We start from the raw sequence: 14458 nt of genomic DNA, 5'->3' as shown, positions 1-14458 counted from the left end.
TGGTGAGTGAAGGTAATTTTCAGGCTACTGAAAGAGAAACATGGACACCAACCAAACCACAAAACCTTTGACCTATCATCTGTCCTGCTTACAAAATATGCTAGGGCAATGGTGGCACAGAACTTGTAGAGCCAGTCAATGTCTGACTTGATCTATGGCCTAATCCATGAGAAGGAACCAATACCTGATACTGATTGGGTGACCAAGAACCAGAGACTAGATAGTACAGAGATCTGGAATAAAACCAAACACTACTAGAAAAAAAATCAATAGCATGCTTTTAAAGGATGTTTTGCTATCTTCATAGATCAATCAATGCCTTACCCAGTCATTGTCAGAGAGGCTTCCTCTGGCAGCAGATAGAACAGATGTGGAGACCCATGGCCAAACATTAGGCAGAAAGACTGTCTACACTGGAGGTCTCCAACAAGTTGCTGCCCTCAGAGTTCAGGGAATCCCGTGGAAGAGGAAGAAGAAAGACTGTAAGAGCCAGAGGAGATGGAGGGCATAAGGAGTACAGGGCCCTCTGAACCAACTAAGCAATGAGTGTATGAGCTTATAGAAACTGAAGCAGCAAGTACAGGGCCCATCCATGTCTGCAACAGGTCCTTTGCATATGTATATAGTGTAGCTATTTGTTTAGTATTTATATGAGATTCCAGACTGTGAGTGGGTCTCTGACTCTTGTGCCTGCTCTTGGGACTCTTTCCCCTCTTTTTTGGTTTGCTGTGTGCAACTTTGATATGCTAGTTTTTACTTCATCTTAACTGTATTTTATTTTGTCACCTTTGGTTTTAGTCTCTTGGAAGCCTATTCTTTTCCAATGAGAGATAGAAAGGGGGTGAATCTGGTGGGGGAGGGATGGTGGGGACGAACTGAGAGGAGAGAGGGTAAAGTATAATCAAGATGCACTGATTTGCTTTTAGAGTATCAGTAACATGAATGGATGGTTACGGTCAGGGACAGAGCCTGATACCACATATGGTGTCATGTTTCAGGAGACATTTTGAATAGCGAAGGCTTGTTAGAGTATAGGTGCTCATAGAAAGCCTCTCTAAAGATAATGAATATATGTATGGAAAGTGAGCAAACTGCCTCATTGCCTAGGGTATGTGACACCAGTCTCACTGCCCCCGGCTTGATTTTATTGCTTTAGACAGCATGCTAACCCTTGGCAATCACCTTTGACTTTTAGCCTTACAAAGATATTTCAAAAGGAAATGAGAAAATATTCTGTCCTTCTCTGGCAAATAGAATTGCATTTCAGGAGCACAAGTGGCTGAAAGTTCAAGGCTTGTGAAAGCAGAGGCCGGACTGAGTTTAATAAACCACAGGAGCACCGGAGTCTTCCCAGCCTAAACAGGGAAAATGCCACCAACTAACCAACAAAAGGTAAATAGCAGGCTGATAGAATCTTTTAAAATGTTATGTGGTACCCAGATCTGATAGCATGCCCACCCTCATCTATTTTGAACGTTCTAGTTGAGATACATAGATATGCCACATCCTACTGGGAAGGTCACCTGCATCTGAATTTTAATTACACTGTGGCTTGCGAGGGGTATCTCACTTTGAGTGCCATGTCCAGGCAGTAACTTTGCTTGACAACTCTATTTTAGAGGAATCAGTTTGCTGGTTCTGACACTTCTATGGCTGCCTCTACAGTGCTTTCTAAGAGTGCTATCCTCTTTTTCCACTTAAGCTTTTTCTCTTAGTCAGAGAACAGGTGAATTAGTGGCATTTTCAGCGTGGTGAAGCTTTGGAGCCCTTATGCTCATAGTCTTCCATTCTGTGTATATTTTATGAGCTGAACCACTGCCAGTGGCAGACCTGTGGCATCTTTCTGGTAGACTGCTGAGCATTATTTGCAACTGGATGTGTTGTAGGTGCACAGCAACTCCTCAAGGGTGACCCAGTACCTGACAGGATCTGATGGACAAGTTGGTCTTCAGCATCCCACATTTTCACCTTTCAGATCACCTGTGGTGGCTGAGCATAACAGAAGTGAATTAGAGAGAAAGCGGGGGAGTGCTCTGGGGACCAGGGTGAGAAGAAGCCAACACAGCTTATGGCCCACAGTATTTATCAGTCATTCTTATACATTGGTTGAAGCAACAGCATGTTCAATACTTCTGCAAGTTCTGAGAGTGTAGAGGCCAAACAAAATATATGAAAACTAAAATGAACCAAGCAGCGAACCAGCTTACCAAACCAACCAACCAACCAACCCAAACAGCCAACCAAACCACCAAACCAACGAACCAACCAACCAACGAAATGAACCAACCCAACCAGCCAACCAACGAACCAACAACCAAACCAACCAACCAACCAAACCAGCCATCAACCAAACAACCAACCAAACCAACCCAAACAAACAAACCCAACCAACCAACTAACCAAACAGCCAACCAACCAAAGCAACCAACCCAATGAACCCATCAACCAAACAACCAAATCAACTAAACCAACCAACCAACCAAAGACCCTACCTCCCAAGAACCATCCAAATCCCTGCCCTCATCGACAATGATAATGTCTAGTAGCAATATTTGGAATGTAAAAGGATGACTAGATTCAGGCAGTGACAGCAGGGGTGACAGCTGGGGGCAGACACAGCTTTCCATTTTGTAATACTGTTAAGCACTGCCTTAACCCAAATTGATTTCACCGACTTGAAGATTCCAGGCTCTTTGTCTGACAAATGTCACACTTGGGTACAAGCATTTGTACTTTATTTAGAATGCCAGTTTAAAGGGTTGCAAGGAAAAAACAAAAAACAAAAACAAAAACAAACAAAAAAACCTAGCCTGCCTTTGTGGGTAAACTCTGGGCAGAATCAATCACCTCTGAGCAGAGTGGTCAAAAGCTCTTCAAGAAAACCGCCAGGTGGCACCTGTAAGGCGCAGATGGGGAGAACCGTTTGCCCCACCCCCATAGCACCGGACTAAGCAGGCTACCCCTCACCCCGCTGGCTTGCTCGCGAGGAAATGGGGGAGTTTAAGTCTCTCTCCAGACAGCGTGATTACACACCCGATTTCCTGACACCCCAAACACACTGAGGGCGGATTTGTCTCCACACAACCGGGCTGTCAAAGACATGAGCCCGGTGTTTGGGAGCACTCGCTACTCTGCAATGTGGTGACTGGCTGCGGTCTACCCCTGTGTCCAGGTCTGCTCAGTCTTGGGTCTAGGGAGAAACAGTGGCAAAGATTTCTTAATTCTCTGGACTGTGACACACAGAAGTCACCAGAACGTGGGACACCACTTCACACTCCTCCAACGCCCAATTCTCCTTCCGGGCAGCTTCTCCTGCCCAGGTCTTACTGTGGCTGCCTTGGGCCACCCTCCCCTTCTGCTGTGATCCCACACCCTTGGATGGGCAGCAGTCCCCAGCGACGTCGCAGAGAGACTCAGTGGCGGGTGTCAGTAAACAGAAGCAGCGTGTTGTGGTCATTTCGAGCTGTGGGGTCGGGCCACTAACTCCATCTGTGGCAGGGAGGCGAGCTGCACCAGTTGCGAGACTGCCGCTGCTCCTCTTAGGTGTCTGGTTGGTGACATTGGGAGGAGACCGCTCCGAGGGAGTGAGCATACGACGACGAGAAAAGAGGCAGGGCTTGGGGGTGGGGACGTGGCGACAGTGCCAGGGGGCGTGTGAGCTGCCGGCGAGGAGCAACTTCTCCCGGGCGCGCGCGGCGGGGCGGCGGGCGGAGCGTGAGCTGCCAGCCTGGAGCGGGGATCCGGGAGCTGGGAGCCACGGCCCGCGCCCTGCGCGCTAGCATCCTCCGGGTTCCCAGCCCCGGGTGCTGAGCTCGCCGCTATAAATAGCAGGTTACAGCTTCTGCTTGGGCGCACACGCTCTCACTGGAGAACGCAGGAAAGTCATCCCGAAAAGTGTCTGCCGCTGCTATCGCCCCCCTGCTCAGCCTCTGCAAGAGGTAACATCCTGCCGGGTATCCTGGGGCTCTGGGGAGGGAATTTTACGGGGTGCGGCGGGTGAGGATGGGTGAATCAGTAGGCAGTGGGCGCACATCTTGGAGCTCAGGGTGGTGGTGGTGGGGAGTATGTCCTGCCTGAGAGGTAGCTTGTGTGTTTCTTATCAAGTTTCCCAGGTTGTACCCGCGACTGTTCCTCCAGCCTTGCAGCCCAGTGGGTGGCTTGCTGGGGGTACCCTTGTGACCCCATTACTATGTGGTGGAGCTCCCTTGGCCTGGCACATACGCGTGTACACATGCATGCACACATACAACACACACACACACACACACACACACACACACACACACACACACACACACACACACAGTCCCAACCCCCAGGTGACACTAAACTCTGGTCCAGCTGACAGGCCCAGGCTATGCCCACCTAAGCGGTCCTGGTCCTTAAAAGATGCTGCAGAGACTGGGTTTGCATGGGGGTTCATTCTCAACCATAGTCTCTGGTCCCAGTCACTGGCTGCTGCCTGTTTCAGAAGAAGTGGTCCTTAAGGCCAGGGATGCTGGGGCCGCGGTTGACTAAAAAGCCCTCTCTCCATGGCCATCTCCAGCCCTACCTTCAACTCCTGCCCTCCCTCTCACCTCCCAGGCACCCGCCCCCCCCCTTGCCCTCCCCCCCGCCAGCGTCAATAGCCAGGCCTGTTTCTCCTTGGCTGCCTTCCTGTTTTACCTACCCCAAAGAGGAGTCAAGGAGTTAGGAAATCGGGCCTCAAAGTAAAGGGGGGTTGTGAGAGGATCATATGGAATCAGAGTTCTGCACTGCAGCGTCTTTGAGCTCATCGGGCCCCTCTGGCAGGGCCAGGAGCCGGAGTAAGTCCAGAAGTCTGCTTCTTGTATGGACTTTCAGATTTGCAGCCAGTTCTAGGTGCAGCAAGAGCCAGAAGCACCTGTGTTTGCCCCTCCCCGCATTTGATTTTGCTTCCCTCTGGGGCAGTGGTTTCTGCGCGCCCCCCCCCCCAGGACACCCAGTGATTTCTGTTTGGAGACGGAGTATAGGTGAGGATGTGAATATTGATGAGATAGTTGCAGGCTACAGCTGCACAAAACTTACTGGAAAAATAGAGAGAGGGAGAGGGGGAGAGAGGGACAGAGAGAGAGAGAGAGAGGGAGAGAGGGAGAGGGGGAGAGAGAGAGAGAGAGAGGGAGAGAGGGAGAGAGGGAGAGAGAGAGAGAGAGAGGGAGAGAGAGAGAGAGAGAGAGAGAGAGAGAGAGAGAGAGAGGGAGAGAGGGAGAGAGGGGAGAGAGAGAGAGAGAGAGGGAGAGAGGGAGAGGGGGAGAGAGAGAGAGAGAGAGAGGGAGAGAGGGAGAGAGGGAGAGAGAGAGAGAGAGAGGGAGAGAGAGAGAGAGAGAGAGAGAGAGAGAGAGAGAGGGAGAGAGGGGAGAGAGAGAGAGAGAGAGGGAGAGAGAGAGAGGGGGTGGGGAATTGGATTGGACAAGAGGTTTCTTAAGGGCAAGGATGCTCATGTTGATTGTGTCCTTCCCACAGCATCAACTTACCAGGGAAACCCTGTGGGACGTTCTGTTATGCTTGTTTTTGTGATGTAGAATGGCTTCTTTGTTGATCTTACTTTATGTTGTTTTTTTCTCCTGAGTCCGGCTTCCTCCCTCTTTCTAAAATGCCATTTGAGGTCATTCCTTTGGCATTCTGCTTTACTTACATTTCCCCTCAGTATGAAAGAACTTATTTATTAAAGGTGTGGCTCTGTACAATACATGAGAGTGCAGAAGGTAGGAATGAATTCATCTCTCACACGATGGGCACTAGGTGGCCCCTTTCATAGGTGTACGCTTAGAGGACCTTGCTCAGGCAGGGATTTTCTTAATGAGTTATGGAATCAGAATGCTATCAGTCTGAGTTGGTTCAGAAAGTCATCCACAGGGTGGCTGCCTGCTGATGTGTTTGAGGTAGAGGTGGAAGAGGCTTGGGAGAGCGGGCCCTGTCAGCTCCCTCAGTGTGGGAGGAAACACATTACCTCATGGTCTCCGGGTTATACTCCAGGGAGGCATCAACACGGAACCACAGTGACTGATCAGGGGCTCTGGGCTCAGCGCGCGGACCTTAAACCCAAACCTGTTGGAGTTGCAGTAAGCTAAAAAAATGCTTCTGCAAAACCAAAACCAAAACAGAAAAGCTTTTTATGGGGTTCCTGTGTGTGTTTGAATGTGCGTTTCTGAGTCTATATGTGTTTCTTGTGCTTTTTAAAATTCAGCTCCTTTTCTTCTTTTTCTGTTTTTTTATTTTGTTTTGTCCAGTTTATTTTTATTACTTTGGATGCCTGTCATCTAATAAGCGACAGAAAGGGTGTAGGTTCAGGTGGGAGAAGGAGCAAGGAGGATCTCCCAGGAGCTGGGGAAACTGCACTCAGAATATAATATAATAAAAAACATATTTTCATTAAAAGAAAAAAAACTAGGGAAAAAAAGAATTTTTTTTCCTGTGAGTTTCTCTCAACTGTGACTTAAAAGAGTGTCGTTGAACAATTATGAATGTGATGAGAAGTTAGAGGCCCTGTGTCATTGGCAAACATTTTCCAACTGAATGTTAACATTTTGAATTGTATTCTCACTGATGAGGTTAAATTGGTATTTATTTGTGATAAACTAATGGCCACCAGGATGTTTGGAACTGGGATTTGATTTTACTCTGACAAAGTGAGAACAGTCTGATAGACCAGACTAAATCTTGCCCCTCAAAATATTTAAAGAATCACCAAAGTCCTGGGAGGAAAATACTCTTAGCACGTTGGGCTCAGTTCCACTGTGAGGACGCAGAAGACAGATGACTTCAAATCTTACAAGATTCTTCAGTCAAAATACTGTCCGGCTCTAACACCGTGGACGAGTCAATGACTCTGCTTAGAAGATGATGTAATTACGTTTTAGTTTTCTGAAACGGAAAATAAAAGGAAGCTCTTGGAGAAGCCAGCTATGTGTTCTACATGGTGCGAATTCAAAGTTCCTGGTTGCTCTTCTAATACCTTGCACTGCCTTCTAGTACAAGCCAGGGCAGTCCCCACATGGGTAGTGGTTAACTTCCTCTGCCCTTTAGGCAGAGTCCTAGAAGGCAACTCCGAGAAAGACAGAAACAGCTGCCAACCCATCCCATCTCTTAGCAACCAAGTAGACATTAGTTCCCAGGTAAGCATCCAGCATCTCAAAATGCAGAGTCCAAACAGGAGAAAATTGTGATTAGTGAAGAAAATGCTTTCTGAGTATCTGCCATGTTTGCTTTTTCCACCCAGTGGTGCTAATAGTTACACAAACAAGTGTCATATGTTTTATAATCTTCCTGGAATAAATGTCATTCACATAGCACCTTCAATTTGAATAATGACATGTTCAAAATATGTGTTTTCTATATTCTCTATCTTCTTTTAAAATGATTGATTGCTCTCTCTAAAGGCCCAAGGAACTGACTTCATGAGCCATGTTGTTGCTGTTTTCTTTTTTTCATGTTGCATTAGAAATCTCTACCAGAGAGCCCCGTAGCAGACATTCATTCATACGTACTTTAACATTCACACCGTTCAATAAATAATCTCACCACGAACATTTGTCTATAGATAAGTCCAAATGCTAATGCTAACACTGTAATTGGATTTTTTTGCATCTAAAAGTCATGTAGTCTTTGTGTTTCCAAACTTTAGATAAAATATATACCTAGAAAAGTATTTACATAGTGAAAAACTAGTAAGGAATCCTCCAGAGTTTCAGGCGTAGCCACTGTTGGAGTCAAGATGCCCCAGTCTATCCTTTTTGTACATGTCACTGCTACATCCATCAGCAACAGCATTTAAAAAAAAAAAAAAGCTTGTGGAGAGACAGCCCTGCATTTTGCAAAGGACCTGGGTTTCGTTCCCAGCACCACGTTGGTCAGCTCACAAGGACTTACAATTGCTATTCCAGGGGGCCCGACACCCCCTTATGCTCTTCCTCAGACGCCTGCACACACACCGTGCACGAAAACTCATGCAAGCACACATCCACATATACACAGAAGATATGCTATGGTGTTTTCTGGATCCTGACTAAATCACAGACTAAACAGTGAGCAAAGGGCATTGCGGGTTTCTCAAATCATATAGAGTTGATGGAATTTCTCTTGGGAATTATTTAAATTAATAATTTTCATAAGGATGAAAATAATACTTTTTAAATGGGAGTTTTGTCTATCAATCATGTATCTATCAATTATACATTTATCTGTCATCTGACTAACCAATAATTTGCATGCTAATTTATCAATATCTATCTATCTATCTATCTATCTATCTATCTATCATTTATCTCTCTACCCACCCACTCACTTGTCTTTCTGTTTTTAGCAAATCTATGTAACAAGCTTAACAGCAAAATTATTCAGAGGTTTTCTCTGATGTTTTCTAATGTTAGAAATGGTTGTAGGACACACTGGATGTGTTAAAGTCATGACACCATCAATGGAAAACAACTTCCAAGATAGAAAAGGAAATTGTGTTAAGAACTTCTATAAGCTGTTTATATAATGTATGTATTAATTTAAAATACCACAAAAAGCATTTCTATTTCTTAAAACAGTGGGCCTTCAAAGGGTAAGTCGCCATAGTGTAAAGAGAGTCTTCAGAACTGTTCACTATGAAAACTGTAGCTGAGTAAGAGCTAGAAATTAATCTGGGCTGAGAACAGTGCTTCTAACATGAGACTGTGGATTAGATCCCAGCACTGGGACAAATAAATCCCCTTAGTCAGACTTTCTTTTCCTGCGATGAAAGCACCATGGCCCAAAACCAAGCTGGGGAGGAAAGGGTTTATTTGGCTTACACTTCCAAATCACTGTTCATCACAAAAGGAAGTCAGGACAGGAACTCAGAAGGGCCAGGAACCTGGAGGCAGGAACTGATGCAGAGGCCGTGGAAGAGTGCTGCTTACTGGCTTGCTCTTCGTGGCTTGCTTGGCTTGGTTTCTTATAGAACTCAGAACCACCAGCCCAGGCATGGCACCACCCACAGCGGACTGGGCTGGTTCCTATCAATTACTAATTAAGAAAATGCCCTACAGGTTTGTCTAGAGCCCCATCTTAAGGGCTTGAAGTCTGTCAGATAACTCTAGATTGTGTCAAGTTGACAAAGTATCCAGCACATGAAAAACAAAAATGAAAACCAACCAACCAAGAGCAACAACAGCCTCAAACAATAGCAACAACAACAACCTAACATACCCACCCGACTATCTGAGAGTTTTTTGAGCTGAAAGTGTAGGTCAAATGCTTGCCTAGTTTGAGGAAGAACTTGGGCAGCCCCCAGCACTGCAAAAATGAACCAACTAACCAGAGCTCTTACAATTACAGCTGGTGGTCTTGAGCAGGCATGGGAGCACAGGCCTGCCACCCCAGAACTGGGAAACTGATGCAGGAGACTGCCATTATAGAATGTTGCGCTAAACATACGTCCTCCCTGGCCATTTCTGTTAGCCACAGCACACTTGGCCTTACTACTTTGCACAAAGTTCTCATTTACTTGTTTTCGGGGGTCTGCGTTACCAGACCAAAGCTCAGGGGTAAGCTCCACTGACTGGCTTAGCGGTACATAAAACGTCACTCAACCTGATGGAAATGAAATGAAGCTGAGAATCAGTGGCATCTTAACCCGAGGTTATGACCTGGGTGCTTGAGCAGTGATGTCATTTATAATTATTTAACACCATCCGCTCTCATACCAAATACCTTCATATGACAGACTCACTAGATGCGTCTTGTTTACAGATAAATACTTTTGTAAGGTTTATTTAGGGATGTGTGCATGGGTAGGTGCACTCACCCCAAATATGGAGGTCAGAAGTGGGTGTCTGGCATCCTCTGTCAGTCTCCACTAGTCCTTTGAGGGAGGCTGTCTCTTGCACCTCAAGCTGCCTTTTTCTGGGCTAGGCTGAAACCATCACGCTCCTGATGGCATGGCTACCTTTAGAGTTGAGGTTTCCAGGACACATAAGGCAGTCAGCTTACTCTGTGAGTGCTGAACTCTGGTCCTGATGACCCCTCCTAACCACTGAGCCATCTCTCCATCCTCCACAATAAAATATTTTTCTCGGGGAAGCCCAGTGTAAAAAGGTCAGTTTCATGCGGTATTGTATTTCTGTATTCCCAGCACTCAGGAGGCAGAGGAAGGAAGGTCTATAGGAGTTCAAGGTCATCAGCCCCTACACGGTATGTCTAAAGGCCCTGTCAGATAACAGGGAACCCTGCCTCAAAACAAACAAAGAAAAACAAATAAACAAAACCCCCACCTTGACTGGTGACATTGTTCAGTGGTAGAGCAACTTGGCTAGCATAGAAAAAAATCTTGGGTTCAATTACAAACACCACACACACACATGGACTACCTTAAACTGTTTTTCTGTGCTCATTAATACAATCTACAGGCTTTTATATTTACTTGGGTATGTCTTGATGAGACGGGCTACTTTTAATAGCACATGTGACTTCATCTATTCCCAATAGTGCCCTTTTTTTAATGTTGAAATCTTGAGGTTAAAGGTGTTTCCACATTGTCTTCTGATAAAATTGTTTTTAAAATACAGCATTTACCTTTTCTGGTAGCTGTCTATGGGCGGCTGCCATTACAGGCAGTCAGCACCAGGTGGCAGTGTGCAGTGCTTAGATGCTATGTGTCATCTTCATTGCACTTGTGTCTGAACCTTTTATTTTAAACTACTTATTAATATCATGGGTGAATTAACCAAGTTAAAGTCCACGAGAACATACACCTTAGAATTGTATTTTGGATATCTGCTATTTGCAGTACTCTAAAGATTTGACTGCAATATTTAGCATACTCTGTTTCTATGATGAATCTGCTCACGCGAAGGACTCTTTGGAATTAATTGGATTAAATGTGCCAGAATTTTCCTTATGACCAGGTAAGCAGGAGGGAAAGGGAAAAATTAAATGTACATGATAAAAATAAAAGCATATGGTCATTCCAAATTAGACATTGTGTTATCCATTAAACAAACGTGCACGTTGGACTCCCGATCCTTTCATAACACACGGGACTCCACCTAGGAATCACAGACTGTGATGCTTCCCCTCAGCCTGCCTTCCTATTGTGCCTCATCAAGGCAACAAATGAACAAAACCAAGTGAGTTGAGCATAGTGGTACATGTCTCTAACTCCATCACCAAGGAAACAGACGAGAGGAGCATGAGGTAGAGTCCATCTTGGGATACATAGCAGGGCCCTTCCTTAAAATAGCAAAGCAAAGCAGATAAACAAAAAGCAAGTCTACCAACAAAACAAATAAAGAAAGGGAGGGAGGGAGGGAAGGAGGGAGGGAGGAAGGATGGGAGGGAGGGTAAGTTACAACGCTGATGCTCACGACTTCCCTGAATGCTCTCTGTGATGTGACGGTAAGATAACCCCGTAGCACTGAGGATTCACTGGTGCTTATGCAGGCAAACGTTACTGGAACTATTTCTTCTTGGTTAACCTTGATTGTAGACTTGCCTTTCTTTAGGTGAATGATTAACTGATGAGTCATAACAGAATTAATCAGCTCATTCGCAAGCGCAGCGGGATGGGAGCAACTGTACGTCTCACTTTCTGGATGATCCGGCCTTTCAGTCATGTTCACTGCACATGCTGTTGTAGGGGCGGGGACTGAGGGGAAGTAGTTATCACCTGAAGCTGTTAATACAGAGATGCAGTAATACAGTGCCTTTATTATGTAAGATTTCAAAGCTCCTAAGCCTAGTTCAGTGGGCTCTTGTCTACCTTATACATAGCCACATGCTAGGATCGTCAGTCAGAACCATTTTTATTTCCCCTGTAGTCTCACACATTTTCTAAGTTCTTGGGAGTTTGGGAGCAAATCCTAGAAATGATAGCCAAGGAAGCATAGCTGTGGAGCAGTTCTTTACACATTTAACTAACTTAGTCAAGATTGCACCCCGGGTTAGCAATAGGATGAGTATGGGGTCAAAGTGGTATGTATCACAGGACATTTTAGAAGGAAGATTTCCTAGAATAAAATATCGTGCTTTACGTAGAAAACCAGGAATTTGGCATCTCACAGATTTGCTTGAATTAGAACTCATTGTCTGAGGAAAGACTGAGCATTTGAGAATTTGAGGCCCTGTTTGGGTCTCCTTCTTCCTACCATGCCTCTGCTCCTATGCCTCTGTAGACTTGCGAAAGGAGTTGCCAGCTGGGAACAAACCAAACAAAAGCTCCTGACTATTGTTGGATTCATATTCAAACCATAGAGAATTCTTCCCTGGGATGCATTCAAAGATTGTTTCTCCCTTTATTCCTGTTATTCAAGTCTCCTTTCCTATTTTATGCAGCAGTGAGAATGAAGAATGCTACATACTTAAGATTGTGGATCAGAAAGTAATTGAGCCATTGAATTCTACTTGACTTCTTTAAATGTTTTTCCATTCATTATTTTCCTGATTATAAGTATAGCAAGCCTCCATTGACACAAATAATGGACAAGTGAAGTCTAAAGAGGCAGAAAAAGTCACCCAAATCAACATTGTTAGCATTTTATTTTTTCTAGAATTTTCTATGATTCTTTTATAATAATTATAATGTATTTATGGGTGTGAATCTTGTTTTTTTTTTAATTTAAAATTTTTTCCTTCAAACCAGCTTAGATACTGGTTGACACCTGTTGTCTGCAGGGTACTGTGTTAGGCTATGTTCTATCCATAGCAGTGACTAACAAAGATGGGCACTTTCCCCATGCTGTCAAACACATGAAGCTGAAGAAAATGCTGTGTAGGAGCGGAGGAGTGGCTCATTAGGTTAAAGTGCTTGATGCACAACAGTGAGGACCTGGGTTTGTATGCTCAAAGCCCATGCACGTTGAAGCTGGGCAAATGTCTGCAGTCACAACACTCCTGTGGGGAGATGCAAGGCAGAGACTGAATCCTCAGGAACTCATGGTCCAGCTAGCCTGGCATATGCTAAACAAATGGTCCCACCCCCAAAATGGCGGAAGGTGAGAACAGATATTTTAGATTGTCCTCTGATTTTCACATGTACATTGTGGCATGCATTCACACATATCAATACACACATATCGTATACACACATTGTACACCATAGACACACAGAGAGACACAGATGGAGACACAGACATACATACAGACACAGAGAGAGAGATGGGGGGAGGAGAGAGGGGAGAGAAGAGAGAGAGAGAGGGGAGAGAAGAGGGGGGTGGGCAGCCAGGCAGCCAGGCAGCCAGGCAGCCAGGCAGGCAGAGACAGAGACAGACAGACAAACAGAGACAGACAGACAGAGACAGACAGACAGACAGACAGACAGACAGACAGACAGACAGACAGACATTAGGGCATTGTTATCTAGTAATTAGTCAAAGAAGTTCTTAGATTTTAGATTACTAGTGATTTTATTGTCATCCAATTGTGACAAACATTTTCTATTTGGTCTTATTTTCTGACATTCTTCCCCCCTGTTCCCCACCCCACACACACACCAGGAGCAATTCCTAGAAATAGCATACTGAATAAAGAATGTGAAACTTTCAAAAGCCCTCACCAAATTGTTTTCCAGAAGACTTGCACTTACTGGCTTCTCACAGGAAGACCTGTGGTCATTTCACCGGTACCAAGGATGCTAACAATGGGTTAATTCTAAAGATGAAGATGAGTGTAACAACGGGAGCTCAGACTGACTGAGACCCTCCAGAGGCCATTCATAAGGCGAGCCCTGTTGTCCGTGTCCACGTTACACACTCACTCTGTGTGGCAGCCACAGAGGATGCCAGTCCTCTGATTTTCTTTCCTTTGTGCTGGGTGTTGAACCAGGGCATCACACATGGTTTTCAGTCATGGTGATGCATTCCTTAGATTGTTCCTGTCTCATTTTAGGTAGGAAGTGTTCTTTGGGGGAAGTTGCCTAGCCTAGCCAAGATCAGTGGCAGAATGGATGGATGGCCAAAGTTGACTAGAGTTTAAAATCTACACTTGGGGATCTAGGAAGATGACTCAGTAAGCAAACTGCATGATCCCCAGAACCCAGGCAACCCCTCTGGGGGTAACGATGTGTACCTGTAACTCCAGCATGATGGGGAGGAGGGCATGAACAGGTGTATCCCCCTGCTTCCTGGCCAGCCAAAATGGAAAGCTCCAGATCTTTTCAAAAATGAATGTAGAGGCCTCTGGCTTCTACAAGTACATGCATGGGTGAGCATACTTGCGCACAGAGGTACATACACATGCACACAAAATACACATGTGCACACAAAATAAAATATAGTCTAGGCTTTTACTGGTATCTTTCTTTTCCATGGCTCCTCTGAGTGAGATGGAACATCCTGCACTCCTGATTTTCGTTTGCATGTTATAATTTGGCGCTGATTCATATGTGTGTTTAGCCTGGCTGTACACCGCAACCCTGGATTTTCTTTCACCAAACTGTCCTTTATGTGGTTGTGGCATCAAACTTTGGCCAATTATGTTA

General features: G+C 45.2%; 1 pseudogene across 1 annotated transcript in view; it reads right to left on the bottom strand.

Moving 5' to 3' along the window:
* The window catches only part of LOC311582328 (large ribosomal subunit protein uL22-like), a 31249-nt pseudogene extending 19736 nt beyond the window's left edge, over positions 1-11513 (bottom strand). Inside the window, exon 1 of the transcript XR_014783557.1 lies at positions 11334-11513. The product of XR_014783557.1 is annotated as a large ribosomal subunit protein uL22-like (transcript). The remainder of the gene's footprint in view (positions 1-11333) is intronic.
* Between the last annotated feature and the right edge of the window lie 2945 nt (positions 11514-14458).

Source organism: Acomys minous (genome assembly GCF_964271855.1).
Source record: "Acomys minous genome assembly, chromosome: 14".
In the NCBI taxonomy this organism is placed as follows: Eukaryota; Metazoa; Chordata; class Mammalia; order Rodentia; family Muridae; genus Acomys; species Acomys minous.
The sequence above is the reverse complement of the archived record's forward strand: the minus strand, read 5'-3'. Positions and strand labels throughout refer to the sequence as shown.